At 37.3% G+C, this 17,674-nt stretch overlaps 1 protein-coding gene across 2 annotated transcripts in view; it reads right to left on the bottom strand.

Annotated features, from left to right (window-relative positions):
* Eaat1 (Excitatory amino acid transporter 1) overlaps positions 1–13,502 on the bottom strand; it is a 42,954-nt gene extending 29,452 nt beyond the window's left edge. For both annotated transcript variants that reach the window (XM_065238566.1, XM_065238560.1), the window contains exons 1-2: positions 13,376–13,502; positions 12,608–12,863 (exon numbers count right to left, since the gene is read on the bottom strand). The gene's annotated coding sequence lies outside the window, so the exon portion shown is untranslated. The remainder of the gene's footprint in view (positions 1–12,607; positions 12,864–13,375) is intronic.
* Between the last annotated feature and the right edge of the window lie 4,172 nt (positions 13,503–17,674).

The raw sequence follows: 17,674 nt of genomic DNA, 5'->3' as shown, positions 1-17,674 counted from the left end.
TTTGGTAGTATTTTCATGGATTTTTATTAGAGCAGAAAATAGCTATACATCCCATTGAAGAGTATATAGAACTAAACACTTGTTGGTATCACTTCCTTCGTTCTGAATGGCAGTGGTCAGAGAAAATATTTAATCAAAAATATTATCAGCGCACTGCTCCGGACAATTTTATTATGAATGGAATAAATGTCGTTGAGTGCACTCCGGGTTTCACAGAATTAAAACGACAACAGGCAAGCTGGATGCCACCGATGATGACGGGAGAGTTATCAATTGCATTTCTCATACTTTTGTGTGTGGCAGTATTGCTTGCATCCTTTTTCACTAATAGCACTTAATGAGGCGTTACATTTTGCATTTTGTTATAATGATGATGACATGCATTGAGTGAACCCTCTGGGCGCCTCTGGAATGACAAATGATCTGGGTCAAGAGGTCTCTCGCTAAGCTGCCCTCTCGACGTTACTTTTCTGCAGTGTTGTACATATTTCAATGAGCAATTTCGAGAAGATTATATGGTTTGAAGTATTTGCTGGTTGAATTTTGCACGTTTGGTGCACGGATTCGAGAGAGAGCAGTAGGTTGAGTTTTTTTTAAACACTACTCTCATCGAGGGCATTTTGATATTCTATAAAACCTGGACATGCTTCATTTTGCAAAAGTTGTTTGCACTGTTGTCTGCGACCTTCAGCTTGATTCATTCAAAAAATGTGGACCTATGCTAAAAAAGGGTAAAGATGAATTAAGGCTTAGAGATTGTTCAAAAGGTTTGAAGTTTCTATACAGAGGTGAATTAATATGGACAATTTTGAGATTCCTTAAATACAGTCAACTCTCCACAGCTACCATGTTACAATTCTACAGTCCACTTAATCAATTAATCGATATCGTGTTATAGAACCACACAAAATAAGATTTTCATGGCTACTACGATGATTTTTTTTTTTAAGGTGAAGCTCGGAGTCAACAGTTTCCGCTTACTTATCAGAAGGTCGTGAGGTCAATCCCAGGCTCACATTTGTCATGATGCCTAATTCTAACCATGTAACTAGTCGTTTATCCCGGCAAGTTCAGTGACCGGAGTGACCGTGTCAAGAGGGAAATGCTCCTTACGGTTAGGGGATTCGACCCGTGCGGCTTAACGGGAGCCTGACAGTGAGGTTGGAGTTGGTGCGGTTAGACGTAGTAAACCGAGGTCTGCTACGCCGGATCGCATTCACCTGGTTGAGCTTCTGACCAGATAAACCGGCGGCTTCCGTCGAATCAACAGAATAATATAAAAGGTCCTTCTCTAATAACGGGAGGTATTTTCCTTTGCTGGATACCACTAATTTGGTTCTTCTTTCCTTGATCTCTTTGTTGTCAATCTTGTTTTCCGTACTGAGTATCAATGCTACCGACGCCAGAGAAGCAGCTCCCACACCTGGATCCTACCTATCGACCCTTCAACTTATGGAGCGGGGACTAACGGCTTTATGCCTCAGAAAATCCCAGCGGCGCCGACTGGGATTGAACCCAGGCCCTTTGGGGTGAGAGGCAATTACGCTTGCCATTACACTACCGACGCCGCTAAAATGTGGTTCTTGTGCACTTCTTTGTTGCTGATTGTGAGTTTTAGGTGGTGTGATTCACCCCATTTGTTTTGTACAAAATTCAAATTTTATACTAACCTACTAACATTTTTAATACCCTACTCCCTACCACCAAATATATTATGTTAACAATATGGTCCACTCTTTCATTCTGCATCAAAAAAAGCAGCTAATGTATTATTAAAACATTACGAGGGATGCTTCAATGCTTCACCAAAAAAGTAAAACCAAACGTGTTTGAACAAATATTATCATGTTCCAATGAGTATTTAGAGATCTTATTAACAAGCCAAACTTTATTCCTCGATTGTAATAAACAAAATAAAATCGTATGTTTGTAGCGTAATAATTGCTAATAGTCCCTGGGCTGTGATCAAACTCTTGCTGGGGACCTTTCCTGATGCTATATGGTGTTACATTTTTGTCAGCTGTGTGATGAATGGAAAAGTGAAGAGTGGACTATATTGTTAACATATTATATTTATTTGCCTACCACAGTGAATCAAGTTCAAAAATAACCCGACCTACTAAATAGCACCGCTATCCTTCCCATGACAATTGTGGAGATAAAAACTCGGTCTCTAGTAACAACAAAAGATCTTCCTCCTCCCCATAGGACAGTGAGTACATGGCCGGCACCGTTACTTATCTATAAATAGATAAAATCTGTAAAACTTGTTCATTGAAGATGGAAATTTAATCCCAAGCAGCTTCTATGTGGTTCTCTTTTTCAGTAAGGAAAAATCATAATCTGATATTGCGATTAGACTCCTGTGCAAAAAATAATTGCAAAGTAATATTTTCCCCCGGACCTTAAAATTTGAAAAATTTATTTTTTTGAAAGCAGTAGCAGTTTAGAACAGTATTGGCAAGCTATACTAATGAGTTTTTATAATCTAGACGTAATATTACTGTGTAGTACCGTAAACCGGGGGCAAATTGATCAAGATTTTCAGTACAGGTTGGACTCGATTATCCGGAGGATTGAAAAAAAAATTGAGCCAGTTTTTTTCGTTGTCGCTTATCAAGGACAGCCTAATAGATGATTAAAACTAAATGCACTGGATTTATGTGCCCTAAATGACGTGTTAAAACTACGTTGGTCATTTTTTCCTGATGATGGCTACATATTTATAATATTTGGAAAACAATTTTCGATCTACCCAATTTTCATCTCACTTTCTTCAACAATGAATGGAGCCACCCAAAATTTTGAGTGGATCTATGAACACTCTATGCGCTCATCTGATGCTTTGAAGCCACTCACAGTGCTAAGTGGATCCATGAGCACTAAGGTGGGTCAACTTAACAACCCTGCTCCCCACATCTATTCTGAAAATCTTTAACTGCCCAACAATTCAAATCACAGCTCTCAGATATTATTTCAACATATCAGGTTGCTCAGAAATAATGAAAACGACCTCCAGATCTCCAAAGAGTCTTCAAGATATTTATCAGTTTGATCAAGAATCATTCTGAAGATCTTCAACTGCCCAACAATTCAACTCACATCTCCCAGATATTCTCTCAATACTAGATTGCTCAGAAATTATTTCAAAGCCAGGTGATCATAGATCTATAAAAAGTTCTCATAATATTTGTCAAGACTTCAGCTTGATCAGGCATCATTAAACATCTCTAGGTGATCATAGATCTCCAAAAAGTCCTCAAAGTATTTCTTCAAGACTTCAGCATGATCGGGAATCATTCTGAAGATCATCAACTGCACATCAATTCAAATCATTTCTCCCAGATATCCTCTCAAGCCGGCGCTGGTTGTGTAGTGGTAAGCGTGACTGTTTTCCCATCTGAATCCCAGCTGAGGTCGGTGGGATTTTTCTGAGGCACGTCTTCCTTCGGATTGGAAGTAAAGCCGTTGGTTCCGGCCCATGTGTGTTGAATGGGTGCGATATCTTACGCAGATGTAGAAGTTACCTTCCTGCACATTCGATTGCCGTCAATGGATTGCAATCGGTGTCCGTCGGTGATTGGCTCTAGATTGCGGATTGCGGAACAGAGACCGACGTTAAATAAAGGAAGGATATGCTCTCAAGATACCAGGTTGCTCAGAAATATGTCCCATGTACATCCAAGTGATCATAGATCTCCAAAATTTCCTCAAGATTTTTGTTTTAGACTTCAGCTTCATCAGCTATCATTCTGAAGATCTTCAACTGCCCAACAATCTAAACCACATCTCCAAGATATTCTCAAAGATTCCAGGTTGCTCAGAAATTATATAAAATAACACCAAGTGATAAGAGTGAGATGATGTTTTTTCAAGACTTCAGAGTGATCAGATATCTAAAGATGTCCAAGTATTCCACAATCCATATCGCATCTCTTAGATTTCCTCTCATATGAAACACGGCAGTTTAGAAGTTATTCCAAAATTCTTCATGTATTTTAAGATCACCATAAAATCGTCTGGATATTTTTCAAGACTTCAGGTTGATCAGGTTCTATTGTACTGAAGATCTCAAACTTGTAATCAATTCAAATCACATATCTCGGATATTCTCTCATGATGTAAGGTGGTCCAATGACCATCAGGTGATCAAAGTTCTTTGTTTTCTAGGCTTCTGGTTGATCAAGTTTTGATCTGAAAATCATCATCTATGCAACAATTCAAACCAAATGTTCAACCAAGCAATGAGTTACTTGGTATGGTCACGTCATCTTACCTTTCTATATCCCGTTGTTTGTAGGTCCCTAAAACGTTTTCATCTTATTAAAATTCGGTGAGGTTGAGTTTATTTATTTGTTAAGCACCACACTAGGTCACGCTGAAAAACTGACGTGCTTAGTTGTTACAGAATTTTTGTTTTCTTTTGTGACGTTAAGATTTATAACTTAATTACATATGTGAATTGATTTTCTTACGGATCTGATTGAATTTGGCAAGTGCTGGAACCGAAACTGGATCCACTTGGCTCATTTTGATACATACTGAGCAATGCCGAGTCATTGTTTGATCTCGACGCACTACTTTCTGACAGCTGACATTTTCTCGCGGATAAGGAATCAGTCAGACAAACCGACACCAGCATCTGGTAGAGGAAGTTTGCTCTATAAGATGGTGTAGTAAGTTTGTATGTGTGTATTGTGATTCGTTAGCAATGGGCGTAAAGCTATTGCTTACGTTTTGTTCATAGACCCTTTTCACATAATGCTTGATAAATATGAACATTCAGATAGGGCCAATTAGAAAATCACTAGGAGCCAAAGACTGGCACACTTACGCTAGTGGCAAACTACTAATTACCGTTCTGATTCATAATTCGGTCAGCGTAAAATTTTATCTTCAAATAGCTGTAATTTAATGTAATATAATAATATAAACATTAAAAATATATCACGCTTGTTTCTTTAGTCGCCCCTCGGTTTTACAACCATATTTATCGATATAACTATAGAAACTACACAGCTAAGACAAATAGTGTAAATTTCCGTTACTATGATGCACATAAATGGAGCGTCATATATCATACAAGTTTAGATTATAGATCGTGTAAATTTATGAGACATGTCATGCAATATTCCCTATATTGTATGCAACTGTCCATTTTTGTTTGCAACATTTCTTGCAAGCTGCTAGTTAACGTGAAAAGGAAGTTTACGTGTATGAATGTTTGCATGCATGGATGTTTACATCGCCAGTAAAATTCAAAATTTTCTGGTGTGTATACAAAAAGTTGTTTTGGCAACCATGAAAAAAAAATATCTTACTAGCATCCACGAAAAATGTTCATAATAGAGCTCTACGTTGTACAGTTTTGTTTTTTTTTTTTGCATGAGGACGTCATGCTCCTTTGCCTACACTAATAGTGAATTTGTTTATTATTCAGTTCCAACCTGGATCGGGTATCAAGATTGGAACTGCTTGACAATCGTCAGTTTGATTGTTTGTTTTCAAAACCTACCTCAGGTTGAAGTTCGCACTGACAAAAAGTTCGGTTTCGGAACTGGTTCCAACCCCGATACTAAACAAATTCAACAGACAGTTCGTTTGGCTACATTCTACTTTGCCTCCGTTTATCTACACGCTAACTTGAAAGTACCCTTTAATTGGTAAAACAGATCCATTTTGAAGAAAGATGGCTTAACTCATTAAATGAGTAGATTTTATAACCATTAATGAGTATCTGTTACCCATTAATGAGTAACTGTTACTCATTAATGGGCAACAGATACTCATTAACGGGTAAACATACTCATTAATCAGTTAAGCCACTTTTTTACTCGTTAATGGTTAGCGTGTATGGAACCTTTAGTATCTGTAGCTATAACCCGTGCATAGTGTCCAAAATTTGGATCTTGGCAGCCCTGGTTAATTAACACTTATTCTCGAAAAGATTTGATTTTTTCAATAATAATGTGTTACCATCAATTTTAAGTCCGTTGTTTGAAGAACTTTCCTTAAGTGTCCGAAATATGAATCAGAACGGTACAACTTCTTAAAAAACCAATGATTTTCCTGCTTTAATCCAGCTTAGATTTTGTTTTAATTAATCTGCTGAACAATTTACACTAATCACATGTAATTCAATCTTACCACGTAATGAGTCATCAGATCACTGTATTACCTCACTCTATTATAATCGTTGAGTTGATATCCGTAGTTATTATTAGGTATGGTCATGATGCCAATAGAAACAAATCTTGCTTCGTGGGTGGTACCTACACCAGATATGAAACACCCTGATAATTTCAAAACACAGATGATGTAATGTGAACATGATGTTTGAATAAGTTGCTCAATCAACACCCTGATATCCTTGTCATTATACATTATTCTTCACTCGGTCTGGGTGCAAAATAAAAGCGTAAAATCCCAGGCTGCCCATTTCAATCATCACATGCGCTGGCGGAACATGCAAATATGCAAACTAATGAAGCCACCGCCGATCTAGTGCATCGAAGCATCAAAAGCGCACACGTCTGGTTTGATCAGGAATAATAGCGTCGTCGGGTCAGGGTTGCAGCCTGAGAGACACAACAAATATTGAATGATCTGCAACAGCTTACTCAGGTAAGAAAAGGTTTATTCAGCTTTCCAACAACGATAGATCAAAGAAAGCCCATAGTATTTTAGACGAGACATGCCAGTTGCAAAAGCAGACATAAATCGAGGGGAGCGACTCTATCGATAATGCAGAGATGATTATGTTTTGGTGTCGTTAGATGCTTTTTCGATGAGTAGATGGAATAAAGATTGATGAAGATTCTGCAGATTTGCAGCAAAAATATAGAACACGATGCGGGACATGGATATAGGCCCTTATTACCGATATCACTTCACGGTGGAGTGACAACTTATCACTCACGGTGAAGTAATTCCCATTTGATTTACACGACAATCACTTGACCGTGAGTGACAAGTGGTTACTTCACTTTGGCCATAGATGCGTGATTAGCTAGCGTGAGATTTTCGCGCATCGTAGGATTTAAACTTGGATGTGTCGTTCCCCTAGGTACAAATTAAACTTGGTTAATGTACAGGTTGCTTACAACATCGGTTGAACTTGAAGCCTTGAAGTCACTGAACTTTTTGTAAAATTCATAGGCCAAGGTCAACTTTTCACTGCGGTCCAATGAACAATGATTTTTATGGTTCATAAATTCAATGAATATGTGCATGAACTGAAAATCCTGTGGATGAATACAACAAAAAGGAGCACCAATATGACAACCATGAATGAACTCTGTAGATTCATGTGCATTAACACAATGAAGAGCAAAACAAAACAAGCAAGACAATGAACTCTGCGAGTACAGAGATAAAAAGAAGAAAATTGCGGACTGCGCATAATATGCACTGAAGTAATTTTGTATTCATATTCAATATGTTCTTTCGAATTTTTGCAACTCTGCCAAGGTGTTTAGGTTGACCTGTATGGACTTGATGACCAAAGCACCACAGTTGGTAGTTGACAGTACCACTCCGAGTTTGAGGTATGCTAGCCGTCATCATTGTATCTTGGTACTTTTACAGTACTCGGTATACTTTTCAGTATGGTGTTTTACATGAGGGAACCTAACGTTTCTGCCAGCTCAAATTCGGAACACTTTGGGTTTTCCAGACGATCGTGCACAAATACTTTTCTCCTACACTGACAAAAGTTTTCGCATAGTTTCTATTAGGAACGCACATCATATTTTTACAATAACAAATATGTAAGTAATAATAGGTTCATGTGATTTAGTGGTTCCATTTCACATTTATGGGATCACATGAAAATTATGTGTAATTCACTTGGTTATTTTCCACTTTTATAATTCGAAATATCCGAAGTCTATTATTTCGGAAATTTTTGACCATATCGTAAATAACTTTTTTAAACACACCGTCGTTTATTGGCAATATGGTTGAAAATTTTAAAACTATAAACGTCGGAAATTTTGAATTTTAAATGTGCTAATTTGTTGGCTATTTTCAACCAACCCGTCAATTTTCGGCAAGCGCTTCCAATAATTTGATATTACGTACACGCAAAATAGAGCATATTTGTAATTCTGTGCCAAAATTTCAGCTCAATTGATCGTAACAAAACATGCCAAAGTTGGCTAGTTTGTATGAAAATCGGCCTATTGTGCTAATTTAAACGCCACCACTGTATGTTCTACACCGGTAATAAATTTGGTATAAAGATTGAAGAAATGGAAAAAAAGAGAAATTTAAGAAAAGGTCAAAAACTTGCGCATTTACCCTATGCATCAAAGATCTTGTTGAGGAAAAAAGAAGAACTTTGGTACGTCAGGACTCATCTACAGCGCCAAGACTTGGACCCTGACTGCAATTCGTCTTATGGAAACGTCCTTGCCGCAAAACAAGTTGCTCCTCTATAGCGCTCCAACCATGTTACATGTAGAAGATGCAAGCAGGGAGAATCACCACATTCACGTTGCGGTTGGTAATGGTATAGTATCGAACCCACTTGTTGCTATGTTTACACTTGCGCTTCAAGTAGGAGATGTAGATGTATAAATATCGAACGCCGACAACGATGTTAATGATGACGCTCGGAAATAAATTTACTTTGCTAATACAAAATATGAATGTGGTCAGCAGGTAGTACTTAGTAGTTGCAGCCCGCAACGATTCAGAGCTTGATTGGATTTTGGAAACTATTTTAGGATGTACGTAATCTAATAGCCATAACATTTTTATCAGCCATCGCATTTCGAACCAACCTACATATCATTTTTGGAATCTGCTACGCTTGAGGCTTACTGCAAGCGTACCGGATCGTGAATGAATTCGACAGTGCCAAGTGTTCTAGACGCCTACGTGCGGATATTCGTGCCATGTACAAACCGTGTGCTCGTTGCACTAAGGATCGTGACCATTTTTGCAGTTTGCGTAGGGGTTTACAAACTCACTTAGATTGCACGTTCGTGATTTGGAATTAAATTTGCATCGCTTGCACAAATTGGTCAATTTCGAGATTGAAATACCGACCTGCATCAACAATATCATAAAACGAAGAATCATTCTGCTTTCGAATATGAAAGCTGATGCAGATGTTTTTTAACAGACACATGTGAAGCAAACGAAAACGACTGCTTCGAGAACTCCCATGAATGGAGCTTCCTTTATGACTAACAGTGCTGTGCAAAATGGTATAGATAGAAAGATCCATTACAAACACAGTCACAGTTTAGTGGGTCGTCTTGCAAAAATTCTTCCCGGTTCGGTAGTACAGCGTCGTCGTCGAGGATTGTCTGTTACTGTCACTTCGGCATATGTTAACTCAGGCACTTCAGACTTAAGGCTGAAAGTGTGCGCCGTTGATGGGCGTGTGGTTGGCGGTTGGGGATGTTTTGTTTACCCACTAACCGCCTAAGTCTACACGGGTTGGAAACTGCATTTATGGTGGTCAGTGCGATAGTGTGAATGGCTGTTTAACGAGCTAACACGATGGGTTATCACAATGCAGGTGGATAGTAGCACCTACCGTTGATAAATTAGTTTTATTAAAATAATCATTATTCAATGAATCCTGATGAATGTGGGCGTCTTAGTGGAATACCTGTATAATGAGAGAGGAAGGATTAGTATTTTCCATTTAATTCCACTACTTTATTTGCTTATCCTTGACAAATACGCGTATTTCGTCTACAATGTGCAGACTTCCTCAGTGTCTTGTACTAATACTCGATACCAATACCAGTCGAGTATTAGTACAAGACACTGAAGAAGTCTGCACATTGTAGACGAAATACGCGTATCTGTCAAGGATAAGCAAATAAAGTAGTGAAATTAAATGGAAAATACTAATCCTTCTGTCTCTCATTATTCAATGTCAAATGTCAGACTGATGTAAACTTTGAAGTTTCGCTCCACAGGGTTTTAGGATTTATATGGAAAATTACTATGTTCAAACCTTTTGAAGTTTATGCGGTGATAACAATTGAAAAACCTACTTTTTATTAGCTTTCTTTTCATCTTTGACATTTGTTTACATTACATACATATACTGATATTATATTTTCACGTTAGTGTCACTTAAAAGATTGTGTGGACCAAATCAAACCAAGTGACCAAACTGTTCGATTTTGAGTTTTTTATTCATGTACTTCTAACTTATCACCATATTGCTCTCAGGAAATGTTTTAAACTGAAATTTGAACTCATTTGATTAGAAGCTGGCTTTACAGATAACATTTGAGGATTATGTGCCAACTTATTTTCAAAAGTTACTTTTTGGAAAGAAACAATTGACGGCAACCGGAACCTACGGAACTACGGAAAAACCAAATAATTTCAAACGACAGACGCATAAATTTAAATTTAATTTTTTGTGTGTATCTTCACCTGATTAGTAGATTTCAACGATTTTTACACCTTAGCGAAAATCGCATTTAAAAAAAAATGCATTAGTTAATAAAATATAAGCATTTTAAAAATTCAGTCCCAAACCTCATAGTGAAAATTTTTGAAATCATCATCATGTCGATTGTTCTTATGTTCGCCACGAGTGCCAACTTTTACTCGTGAATTGTAAACTTCAAACAAACATTGACAGCATCCACAATCGAAATATGTTCGGTACCTATTCCTTTCAAACTATGAATGGGTCTTTTATAGTTGGTTAACGAGAATAAAATGCAAATATTTAGTCAGGCGCTGACACTTCTCAACGCAAACATCACCACAGCACAGCATCCCCTGCTGTATATGAATACAGTGGTTGACATTATGCGTGAAACGCAAATGAGCATTCAAAGTGATAAGATCTCGTGGCTCATAAAGCTACCGTTCTGTACGCATGGCAAGTAAAAACAATATAAACCATTGTTATACAAACTTTTCCGGTCGGACCAGAGACCCGTTAGTTTTCCGTATCACATCATGAGAATTGCGTGCCAGCGTACTATTAGGATAGTTTTCACAGCAATGGCATTAATGGATGAGTCAAGTTTGCCCATATTAATGGGATGCGATAGACGTCACTAATGGGTTCGCTAAAATCGTCAAATACAAAGCGAGTTTGGAGTGATAATTGGCTGAACAAAGAAGTGAGTTCAATTATCGAGTTTATTTTTATGATTTGATTGTTCAGTTCAGTTTGGGCCTCCTGTTAACATAATTAGTACGAAGAAAGCGGCGACTTCTATTACCGGTCCTTCAACAATTTTTTTTCGGGACGAAATATTTCTCGGAAAAAAAAAGTATCATACGTATGCAGAAATGGTATTTTCAATAAATAAGTGTAGAAATGCTCGAAGAACGCGTTACACGATGAGAGCGTAACGTTCCAGTTGGGACGTCACAACAAAGAACAAGATAACAATCAGTAGAAACCTTACCTTAGTTTACGGTAAAGACCAATTTTTATCGAACACCCATAAATTGATTCAATTCGCTATGCAACAGACCAACATCAAGAAATTACAATTGATGGGCCGTTATCGAACGCCACCCAAATCAAACAAATCAACGATAAGAAGACGAACACCCTTCATGCACTGCGGATTCACGGTTTCGCAATATCGATTCAATTCCGATCCGTTCTTGGTTTACCTTTTTTAATATACGTTTCAATGAGCTAAGCTTTCTAGAGATGTTTCTTCAAAAATAGTGGTCTTTCCTTAACCCATATTCAATTTATCTAGGGAGGTATTTGTTAAAACAAGGAAGCTTCCGCCCACTTCACTATAAAACATGTTTTTTTTTTTGAATTTTGAATTTATTAGATGTAATAATAATATTTAGTACATGTAAGTTCCAAGAAGAGGTTGTGAGGTATGTGCTTGACACAAAAAAAAACCTGTCAATGTAGCTCTGAGAGACTTAGAATCATTGATTTTACGATTCGTTAGCGCTCACGAATCATAAAATTGCTGATTTTGACTCTTTGAAAGCGAAATCAAAAGGTTTTATGTGTCAACCATATACTTCGTATCTTCTTCTTCTAACTTACAAGTACACAATATCATTATTACATCTAATGATTTTATAATTCCGAAAAACAATTTTTATAGCGAAGTGAGTGGATGCAACCCTGATCAAAACTTAATCTTTGTGAACATTGTCAGTATTAGTTGTAAATATTGAAAAAGTCTGCACATTTAATTCTAAATCCGCTTTATGCGCTCTCTCTTCATTAGAACCTAATATAAAAGTTCAAATATAGGGGAAATGGATGTAATGTCGACCTAAATGCCCCTAATTTGGGCCCATACATAAATTCAGCAATCGAGTAAATTTTCAATAGTGACCAAAAATATCCATTAGTACCGTTCCAATGACGCGTTCGTCTAGATAAAATTGATAAATAGCAGATTTTTAGCGATGGGCCCAATCTTAGATCCATAGGCCAGCATTAGAGCCATTTCCCCTATATATGTTTAATATTCGAATGTTATTTTACAAGCTGTTTTTATTTATTCCATGGGTACAAAGATGACTTTGTCTTACATTTATCATAGAATCACGATAAATCAAGATTCTTATGTACAAAATATGGAGCAAAGGAAAGTTCATGGTATGTTATAGTAGATTTACTTACTCGGATTAATCAATCTGCCTTCGAATATTGAACTGAAGCTCGATTGCCAATTTTTTCCGTTTACCGAAACACTTACGCAGGCAGTTCAAGTATAGGGGATAAATCACACAACCTTCCACGTTTTAGTCACTGATCCTCAGCGGCCTCTGCACGGTTTCGTTTGCTGAAAAAATTACACACACGACTTGCTGTGTCTCGATTGGTTCAGTAAACTGGGTTTACTCTTCCTTCCCTTTTTCACCACCAACCCATGAAGCTTGACGATGATAAAAACAACATTATTCGAATACGAACGATTTTAACAAAAAACAAAACTAACACCACACTCTCTTCGATGTGATCATCTGCTCATAAAAACAATGGAAAACGAAAATATAAACAATAAAGCGCCACACACCAAACAAGCCACAAATCCAAGTGTTTCGCAGATTTGATATATTTGAGTCTTATGACTGAAACGATTTTCACGACCGCACCAAGATCTGAGAAAATCCTTGTTACTTTCTGACGCTTTCTTGAATTTATTTTTATCGACCTTAGCACTATCGTCAAGCGCCGAAAGTAAAACTCTGTCACACACTGCCGAAACTCGGTCAACTCCCGCCGAAAGATTTGTTTTCAGCAGCCGGCGTTTAATCGAAACAAAAAATGAATAACGTAGCACCGGCTTGTCTCGTGTCACTTGAGAAAAATCCAGAAATATCCTAGAGACCTCAGTTCGATTCTATACTGAGCACACCGAGTGTAAGTTCTGCTGAACGACGATACCAGTAATAAATCCACCAACGCTAGAACCAACTGCGATGAGACACCAGCAAGTGAGCGAGCGAACACACCGAGAGCGACCAAATTCACTCTTGCCACGACAGCGATTAAATATAAACTGAAAGATTTTCAATGGACTTCATGCCGCTAGAGCTATACTCTTTCCGAACCGTAACGTTCGCGTACACATAATAAACTCTGCCCCTGCTTGCCGTGTGTTTTCGAATCGAAGCACCCAAAAGTAACAGGGAGCGAGCGGCTTCATTCGAAGCTTCTCCCATAGCAGCATGGCAAGTAAGTACGGACCTATGCACAACCATGTAGAAGCCCACGTACCTACCTACCTACCTATAGGATGTGAGAAGCTGTTGCTTCCCATCTATATAGCAGGCCCATCAACGGATTCGCATGGAAACGAGAGCGCGCGCTTTTAGAGAGTCATCATCATCTAGCCATCATCGCACACAATCATAAGGCAATCATTTTCAGCAAAGCCGGCGCGAAACTAAAACCACTAGATCCACGGTTTTTCCCTGTATAGAACGAGCGAAACGTTTCTTGCTGAGAGATTACCGGATCGAGTTGATCTGTTGGTGTTGAAGGTTCTCTGTGAAGTTGACTCTCGCTTCAGTGGGAGTAGTAATGTCTCGAGCTGTAAGATACTGTAAATGATTCGCTTATATTTCGAGCAATTTGATTGCAATAGACTTTTCCACCGTAGAGTGCGCCAGGCGAGTTCGAGAGTTCACAACGCAAATTGAAGCATTTTTCATTGAACATCTTGCTATTTCTATCGGTAATTGTCTTATTTTATGATTTTCCATAGATCTGAACTGATTTGTAGCTCAACTCCTACTCCTACGCTATAAGGAGAATGCAGCACACCAGAGCATCGCGTCAGATGGGAAACTTTGCCCTGGTACGCCCGCGAACAGAGTTTGGACGTAAGAGAATTACGTACCTAGGTAGCAAGTTGTACAACGATTTACCATCAACCTTGAAAAATCTACATCGAATTGATGTGTTCAAAAAGGATTTGAGAGCACACTTCAAGCGGAAAATCACACAATATATTTTTTGAAAATGTTCCTTTTATTTTTGGCATTTATTTCTGGTCGCACCTGTATGATATGGAGTTGATTCTTCTGTGGAGCAAGATTTAAAGTTTTCATAATCATCGATCGACGACACCCGTTCATAATAACAATCATCAAATCAACGTTTTGGCTGAACCCTGGTACTTAGAACCACCAACCATATAAATTAAAGTTTAAACTTAGTATCCACTTGTATGTGTTAGAATAAGTTTATTGTTTGAAAGTAGGCATCCCCTTTAAAGAGCCTTTGCTCACTGGGAGATGTATCATAAGCTAACCGATTAATGAGAACCACAGAGCCTAACCCCATCGGCATACAGAGAGCCCGGGGTAGGTGAAAGTTTCCAGCTTTCTTAGTTGGAAGTGCGAAAAAAAAATCTATATATATAAAAAAAAACTCTGGAGTGCATTTTGAAAAGATAGTATGTAACAAACGTAAACAAATTGACACTACCCGAGCAAAGTCGGTTAACAAAATGAAAGCAAATCGATATTAAAGTGTGCAGTTCCTATCATAATGAAAACTCATTTTAATTTCAAATGTTGCGACATAAGTCTGATATCATATTGTGCTTTCATTATGCAGTCAAGACGTTTTAAATGAAAGCAACTTAACTTGAAGTTCTGCTGTTTACGTCTTGTTTAAAATTTAATTGAAATTCATCTGTCGTTGAACTAATGATTATCGTTTATCTGATTTGTTTGACACATTTTAGGTCATTCGTGACTTGCCCGCGGTGAGATTGGAGCCTAAGTCTTTCAGCTTGAGAAACATGAATGGTAGGCCCGTATTCAGTTAAACATTATGAATGCAAAATCAGTAATCAAATTGATTTCATTGAAAGCAGGATTAGTTTTCCGTTTGCTTCAACAGTGTAAAATTTTGCTCTCATTTTTGCTGTGTTAACCGTTAAGTCAACCAAAATGAGATCAACTGGAGTATTCAAAATAAGTTACATCATAACAGCAAATTTTGATTTCAATTTGATGTTCAGCTTTGCTCGGGTACTCTGCTTACTCTTCCTAAAGGCAAAAACTGATCAACACATAGCTCAATGTTACATACGACACTTAAATTCTATGGGGATGTCAATCGTCGTATGTAACAAATTTTACAGAAGCGCGTAAAAACTGTCCATACGACCTGCTCTTTTTTCCTAATAATCTTCAATGTATTACGGTTGTGGGTGGTATATAAAATGTTAACTACGCTTTCCGTGAGGTATTACTCATAATAATACATTTTTAAACCACTAAAATGCACACGGTCGAATGTAACACCACAGCATGCAACAAGTCGTATAATATTGCTTGGTTGAAAAAGGTTTAGTTTTTAATAGGAACGCAATCAGTACTTCAACTACAATATTCCTGAACACCAGTAGGATCCTTGCGAAACGATACCGAATTACATTTTTTTCAACTATGGATCAAGCTTCTCAGATGAATCAATGTATTAGGAAAAGTGAAAAAGTGTTCCGTTTTCCAAGTCTCACGGCAAAACATTCAGCTTACAACACTCTTTTTGAGGTTCTCCTATTAACCAGCAGAGGTTAAATTGATCGCTTAGTTTCTATTCAAAACGCGCATAATTAGATAAAATCAACAAATTGCGCCCCAAATTTTAAAGATTTAGATTTATTTATATCGTTTTTCGCAAACGAAATTCAATACAGGGACTTATGTTCATCAAATCTCTGTTACACATAACCGAGTTCTATAGGCCAAATAAATTACCATTTGGCGATCACCATGTAAACTATCAACAAGATGCGGAATTAAAAAAAATACGATGGTGAGGCATAGGACAGAAACATTACAATGCTTATATTCTATAAACAAAATGTTACTACGGGAGATACATATGAGGCCTCAAATAGTCTATACTCCCAAGTAACACAAATGCATAGAATTAAATTGAGTAAACTGTTATAAAACCAAAACCAGTCATACAAAGGTTATATAACTGTTATATAACTGTTATATAACTTGTTTTCGCTGCAAAGTGACGTTCATCGAACATAAATTCTCAAAATTAAATTCATGTTTCCTGACATTTTTTTTTCATTAACCCTATCATAATTATCGATTGATATCAAATAGCGGTGAAAATTTACCCTTTTAAAAGCCCTGAACAGAAAATAGCTTCTCTTGGACCATTTTGATTTCGGTGTTTACGTCACATTACTGTTACATGGCAGTATAGCCAGTTAAGGGCCCGGTATTGCTATTCCGGATGACCGATTCTATGAGTGCATTTGTTCAATTTTTTTATTCTTTGGACCGAACATCAGTATTTTGATTTGGGGCTACTTTGATAATGCTGATAATTAATGTAGGAAACATGCGTGAAATTAAAACAATTTAGTTCATGAAATATGAAACTTTGAATGAGTATATTATCAGAAATCATCGTAAGAAATAAGAAACAACATTGAATTCATGATGACTGTATGGGAAACACGTTTCATAAGTAATTGTTTGAAAATTGTTTCGAAAATATGTAAGACATACTATATAGAAACCTATAGGGCAATACCCTATGCTACAATATGGAACCAATGTTTCCTTTTCGGAAACGATGCGGAGAGTAATTTTTTCTACTATCAAATTTGCCCGTCAAGGCTAACTCGTTTTACGGTATCTGTAAAAAAAAGTACAAGTATTTGGTAGAATCAGAGGTGAAATCAGAAATGCTAATCATTTGTTTGACCGATTATGTAAATTAAGATATCCTTAAATATGAATGCAGCCAAGTTATTAACGAAAGAGAAAACCAATGATGAGAAGCGAACAATGTAGATTTATCGATTTGAAAAGTGACCCAGGAAATGTCATTGCAAATTTACTATTTTCCGACTTTTGTAAATACATAAGAAACACCGAGGAACTGTAAAAACACTGAAGTTCAGTAATATTACCTCCATTTGCGTGAGAAGAGTTTGTGACAAGAGTGGAAACTGTATGTGCGAATTCGTAAAAATAAAAACAAGTTTGTTTTAAATAACCATATTATATGCGAACTGATTCAGATCCATATTGAGCATCCCCTGTAACTCGGGTCAAATCGCAATTCAGGAGAGAAAAAAATATCTCTGGATTTGTGCAAAATCTTCGGCTACGTCTCCCAATATGTCTGTCCCGTTTTGCAGTATTCATTTTCTATAGAAGGTAGTGATGATCTTTTTCAAAACCTTCTCGAATA

Source organism: Ochlerotatus camptorhynchus, unplaced genomic scaffold, assembly GCF_037179485.1.
Source record: "Ochlerotatus camptorhynchus isolate MF236.1 unplaced genomic scaffold, CSIRO-AGI_Acam_v1.1 ptg000045l, whole genome shotgun sequence".
Lineage (NCBI taxonomy): Eukaryota > Metazoa > Arthropoda > Insecta > Diptera > Culicidae > Ochlerotatus > Ochlerotatus camptorhynchus.
This window is presented reverse-complemented; position numbering and strand designations above follow the sequence as displayed.